The following is a 6579-nucleotide window of genomic DNA, read 5'->3' as shown; positions in this document are numbered from 1 at the left end:
GAAGCAACTCCCTTCTCAAATCATCCTGGATTTGAATTCGTTTCCTTCGTGTTTATGAAAACCTGCTTGTAGAATTGACTTTCTTTCCCCCATTGTTTATTGCTAAGAGGAAAGCTTTGGTCTTTTAGACTAGTAGCATAATTACCTATTACTGGGTGGGTTGCAGCAGCATTGAATTATTTTGATACTCAAATGGATGATGGGAAATGTTTCTGGATATATATATATTTTCTTTAAAAGTTTGGGTTGTATAGGGAAGATGTTATTGCCCGTCTTCCTTACAAACTGGATTCTCTCTGGTTGCTTCATAAACTATAGAGCAGAATGTTAAACCTGTGAAGAAACTGGAATATCCCAGGGATCTCAAATGGTTAAATACTTGACTACTGAGAGGTTGCTACTTCAAGGCTCTAAAGGTGTTTTGAAGAGTCTTGTTTTTCTACTCCCAAAAGTTACAGCCTTACCAACTTCATAGAAAGCAGTTTTACTAATCCCACATCGGGTCACCATGACTTGGAGTTTACTCCCTAACAACCGGTTTTGACTTTTACACAGAAGTCCCTGCAGAAGGAGAAGATGCTGGGTCACATGTCATTATGAGTCTCCTTGGATTTTAATAGCCTGTCTTTGAGATAAGCACAATATAAGGCAATGCTATAGAGTATTTTCCTGAAAATTCTTGAGGACTCAAGAAATATATTGCATTCTACGGATGATTCTTCTCTCCTGAAGTGCTGATAAAGCCTTCTGACCCTGACAGGATGAGCTCTTGAAAGGCGGTCCTTCCTTCTTCGTCCAGGAGGCAGTGGATGCTGTGAGAGGCTCAGCGCAGCAGGGAGCGCGTGGTCATTTTCTGTTTCTGGCCTGGCTGTGATGGATGTCGAGGTAGAGATGCTGGTCCAGGCAGGACCTCCTTGTTTTAATAGCTGGGGAAAGTGGGACCCAACAGCTGACTTTCTGAAGATAAATTTTCCCTAATACAAGGACAGAAATGCAGGTCTCTGGGGTCCTTAAACCACACTCCTCTCCACAGGTCATGACAGAAAGTATCTTCATGTAATTCTTGGCCTGCTCTTGCCACACTGTAGATTATATTGCTCTGGGTGAGATTCCATTGAAACAACAGCTGGTTTGTATTCTAGGTATAATGTATCTGGAGACTCAAAAATATTCTCCGTAGGGTGAAGAACTCAATATTATTTTAATAGCAGAAAACATTAATTGCTTTATTTATTGATGCCTCCCACAGCGAGACGTCATTGAGGCGTGGACCTCTTTTCATTCCATGATCATTAGAGTACTATTTGGAGAAATGATTTTAGCGTGATAAAAAACACACACAAGGAAAATACTGATGATGGTTTCTTCCTTACAACGAGTTGTAATATATGCAAGTCTTGGATGAAATATACACTCAGCTTGGAGTTGTCTATAATGCGATATTGTGCTCAAAAACAATTCAACTTTGTAACATAAGGACTGCGAGTGGGGAGCCAAAGACCAAGGAGACTCAGCTGCCTACGTGTTGGGTTAGTGGTACTGCCACACAGTGGCCACTTCTAGGCATGCATTAACCTCAACCTTCTCAAATCCATGCGGGAAAGTGAATGGGTCAGTCCATATCAAAAACCCTCCTAAATATTTTCTTTATTCTCCTCCTCCCCCCATGGAATAGCATTCACAGGTGACTGTGAAAGACTTCCTTCTTTGTGTGTCCTCCTCAGAGGAAAGAAAATAAGCTGACCCCTGCCCCCCAAAGGCTGTGGATTCATCATTAATGTAAGTAACATTTCTACATAATCAGAAATCCTGCAGTTCCTTAAACTTTTTAAATTCAAGTTGTTCCAATCTCAGAACTCCACAGGGGTCACTTTACCCTGTCTTACAGGGTTGCTATGAGTCAGCATGGACTTGATGGCTGTGACGTTTGGTTTTGCTTTTAGTTGTCAGTCACCATCGACTTACTTCCCAACTCAGCGCAGGACCAGAAGTAGACCTGCGGGACTTCCTGTGTGGTCAATCTCCATATGGAATCTCTGCTGAAACCTGTTCAGCAGACAAGCTTCCTGTACGGACGAATGATGGTTGAGATTGGGGTGCATTGGCTAGGAATCAAGTGAGCCTCTTACATATGGAGAATAAGAAGAATGGTAACCACCATTGCACATATTCTTTGTAATACAAGTAAGAATACTACTACAAAATGATAGAAATCTTTATGAAACAAAAATGTCACCCTGGGAATCTACTGTTTCTCAACATACCTATACATTTCTTTCTAACCCTTCCCTGAAGAATTCTGTACACTTGGATTTGCACCACATCAAAATGGCCATTTTGGCATCCTTGAGGGAATCAGACCATGTTCCTAAAAGTGTTCATTGAGTTTGGGGAACAAACAGAAATTGTGACGAGACAAGATCAGGGCTGTAGAGTGGATGGGGCAAGATTTCCCAATGAAATTCTCATAGGACAGCCCTTTCTTCCTTTAAAGAATCAGCAGCTGCATTGCCATGGTGGGACAATTTTCCTCAGGTCAACATCCTGGCATTTTTCCTCACCAATACCATTTTTATTTTCTTAAACTTCATAATAAGCTTTCATAGTCATCATGTGTCCTTAGAAGAAGTTTTCTAAAGTCTTCCCAAAATCCCCTTTGGAGCCTGCCCAAAGAGTTATCTTTACTTTCTGAGCTAAACCTCTCTGCCTTGAGTTTAACTGGCCCAGCAGATCGCTTCTGAAGCTTAATGTGACTGAACCTTCTTTGAAGAACCCCTAAGAAAACCAAGACACGTGTGTTACTGCGAGAACTTGTCTGCAGCCATTCGCTGACTGAAGACATGCTTAAACATGCTCTCTTTGGAATACACACCACTGTGTCTGAACTGAAATCCTCATAGCAATATTTTCTGACTTACCGTTGTATATCCTGTGGATTCTGTTCTCTGGAAAACTGGAACGAACACACCAACTGACCCCTGGCTGGAGCCACCTGAAGGTGGATCAGGAAATGTCAGATGGCGCTGTGGTGCATTTTGAAAAGCTTTGGGCCTGCATCAGGGAAGCAACTGGCTACATAGACAGGTTTATTGTGCTGAGCCATAATTCAAAGAGGATCCAGTAAACTCGAAACTGAAGAAGCCAGATGAACAGATTGAAAAGACAGACTGTAAGCAAAGGGGAGACAAGGAGGCTGGGGCAGGAGATCAAACCCAAGCAAGCAGAAACAGAACTAAGACGGGATTGGAGACAGCATTCCTTCCTGCAGGAGGAAAATCAAGGCTGCTGGGGATGGAGCCTGTGGATATAAAAGGTTATCTTGGGATACAGACTATGCGGAGTATCTCTGTAAAGTGTAGAAGTCTAGTTAAATATGATGGTCGGTTGTGTATCGGTTTACCAACATTCCACCTTCCTTCCTCTGGAAGGCCTATGTTTCAAAGACTATTGAATTCAGAGGTGGATACATGATTTGCTTGCCCAATGCACTTTGAGCTTCTAGTGAGAAGTGTTAAGAGCCAGGATATGCTTTACCTCATTCTCCTTCCCCGCCGATGAAGGCTATGTATCCCTCATTACATGAGATAGGAGCAGAGTCTTCAGCTGACTATGGATGAGTATCTAACAAAAAATAAACTTGTTGTTTGCTTTTTGTTTTGTTCTTGCCATCTTTGTTGGTACAAATGAAGATTATGCGCTGAGTGCTAGTAATGAATGGTTATGCCTTGCAAGGCTTATTTTAATATCGCAGGCAAAACAAAATAATGTTACAAGAGAAAACAACCAGAGAAATATCAGACTGCAGTGTTTATTTTAGAATATTTGTCACCCAAATTGAACTTTAAAGATTAGTCACAGAGAGTAAAATTCTGTGCAGAAGTTTTTTTTTTACCCTTTCTAATATCATCAGAGTCAGTCAAGTGAAAAGTAAATTAATTGGGACAATGCAATTAAGAAACCATTTCCAAAGAACGTGTGAAAATGGCAACTCTTCATTTGTACTGCTCGAGAATAGTACTTTGTCCACAACCCGAGACAGAGCAGCCGTGAACCAAGGCTCATGTTCATCAGCTTCCATCCCTGTAAGAATGCCCTTCACTGCTTTTAGGAAGGGCCCTTGCCTCTGGTCTCAACATTTTTCTTAATTCCAAGTGGATCTTGGGTCAAATGAGAAAATGAAGTATTGCTGATTGCCCTGCAGTTGGTGTTGCATACCATGAATACTCATAAGTATTGCTGATTGCCCTGCAGTTGGTGTTGCATACCATGAATACTCATAGGCTCAGGGCTTGGGTCGAGTAATATTCAGTGGACCATGGATTACTCATGTGTAAGCCAAGAAAAGCTGTGCTGGCCAATGGGAACAGGATAAAGAAAAATCTTTCCATTGCTGCCTGCACATGCCCATACATCTGGGCCAAGTCAGACGAGCAGCATAGGCCTTCATCATCCGACACTAACCCCTTCCGCGCCCGGCCTGGCGTGGAGGAGCACCCGCCATGATGCGATGTGCTCTGGCTGAGTGCTGGGGCTGTCTGGGTTGTCCTTTAGAGAGGGAGCTTCTGTCTTTGCTTACTGGAATCCACCTGAGAGCAGTTTGTTGCTTCTTTCTTTTCTTCTTTTTCTTTTAACCCTCCTTAGTCTATAATCCCATCTTTCCCAAACCACATCCAGTCCCAAGTTGTCTATCGACCTGAAATTAGTATGGCCCACTACTTAGGTCAGGAAGTTAAATATGCAAAGAAGAAAAACAGAGTATATATTTGCAACTCTTCTTATATCTTCCTGATATCTAAAACCATCAATTTTTTTCCAACAGTAAATCCACATTCAGAGCAACCCAATTCAGCCAGCTTGTCACTTTTGGGCTCTTCAGACTTGGAGCACATAGTTGGTGTGAATTGGACTCTTTTTCATGTTTTGATTTGTGTGTGCGCTTGCGGTGACTTTCTGGTTGCACTGGAAAGTACTTGAGAGTATGAGATTTCTCATTAACTCTATGACTTTTCTGCAATGCTCCAGACAGTTGGTAGTGACTAAATGTTATTGAGCTTGCCATCGGATATTGACAAACACTGCCTGATCTTATCATGTCATTTGTGAAAATTACTTCTCCTTTGCCAACTTTGCAATCTTAAGGTTTGTTGAGCAGGGTGGCTCTAAGACTAGAATCATTGTGCTTTACACAATTGATCTATGTATTGTGATGAATTGTATGAGCCCCAATAAATTGATTTTTAAAAAATTTTAGTAGTCTTCATATTATATCTTCCAATATTTTGATATTTTTGGTATAACTTTAGATACATATCATTTAGGTGCCTGGAATATTAAATAAATGAGTCACTATGCTCCCTCTAAGGAACCCTGATGGGACCGTAAGCTCTCAGCTGCTAACCAAAAGTTAGACAATTCAAACCCACCAATGACTCCACAGTGACGTGGTAACATGCATAAAGTTTCACAGCCCCAAACCTCTGTCCCAGGAGGTCCCCAAATTCAGAATGGACTCATTGGCAATGGGTTTAGGCTAGGCTTTCTTTTTTTCTCTCCCAAAATTCTTGGAGTATTTATCTTAGAATATGAACTACATATAGATATAATAGCTATAAATGAACAATGCACCCTCAGCCAGAAGTATCCCACCATTTCATCGTCATGTTAGTGCTACACACTAGACATATTGAATTATATGCTTTTGCATTTGTTTACGGAAAAACATATGTAAAATTAAGTTTGTAAAAGATATATATTTTAAATTAAATATGATACCTAATGCTTCAGGCAAGCGGACATCCTAAAAGGATTATATTCCTCACAATTTGAAAATAAATATATCTGGTTATTTTTAGATGAGCAGTGGAAAAATTCACTGAATACATAATAAATATGATATTCTGCCCCTGATAATGATGTATAATTGACTTTCTTATATTGCTTTCTTCAAACGTTTCTGAAATTTAATGGGGTACAAATACCCATACAAATAAATAATTGAATAGATGTTAGCTTTGTACATGAATAAATAGATAATGAGTAGACAGCAGATGATATTGCAGGAAATAGGAAAACAGTTTGATAGTTCACATTTTTATTACATTTTTCATGATTATAAAAGAGCACATTTTAAGTGCACAGAAGAAGTTTGAAGAGTTCAGAGAAGGTTTAGCATCATGTATCTGCTATGGGCTAAGGTTTGGGCTGTTCAAGGTCAGTGATCAAGCCCACCAGCTGTTTTAAAGGAGAATGATGAGGCTGTCTGCACTGATAAAGATGCACGATCACTGAAACCCTTTATCGGGTAACTCTGAGATGGAATAACAATGAATTACCACGGGTTCGGGGTTTTATATGCAAAATAGACCAGTGTTTTAGAGATGTTCTAGAAACCTCTATCCTAAAAAATATCATCCACCTTTGCTGCTGGTATCTAAGATATCATGATCCCTAATAATACAGTAGTTAATTGCTCAGGAAAAGTTAGCAATTTGTCCAGAGGCCTACAAATGGGCTTTGGGTCTCTACTCCGCACTACCCCCCTCATGCACTATGATAAGATTTTTTGTTCTGATGATGCTT

Source organism: Echinops telfairi, unplaced genomic scaffold (assembly GCF_000313985.2).
Source record: "Echinops telfairi isolate 266 unplaced genomic scaffold, ASM31398v2 ScPeMD7_7469;HRSCAF=8507_1, whole genome shotgun sequence".
In the NCBI taxonomy this organism is placed as follows: domain Eukaryota; kingdom Metazoa; phylum Chordata; class Mammalia; order Afrosoricida; family Tenrecidae; genus Echinops; species Echinops telfairi.
Note: the sequence above shows the minus strand (reverse complement) of the source record.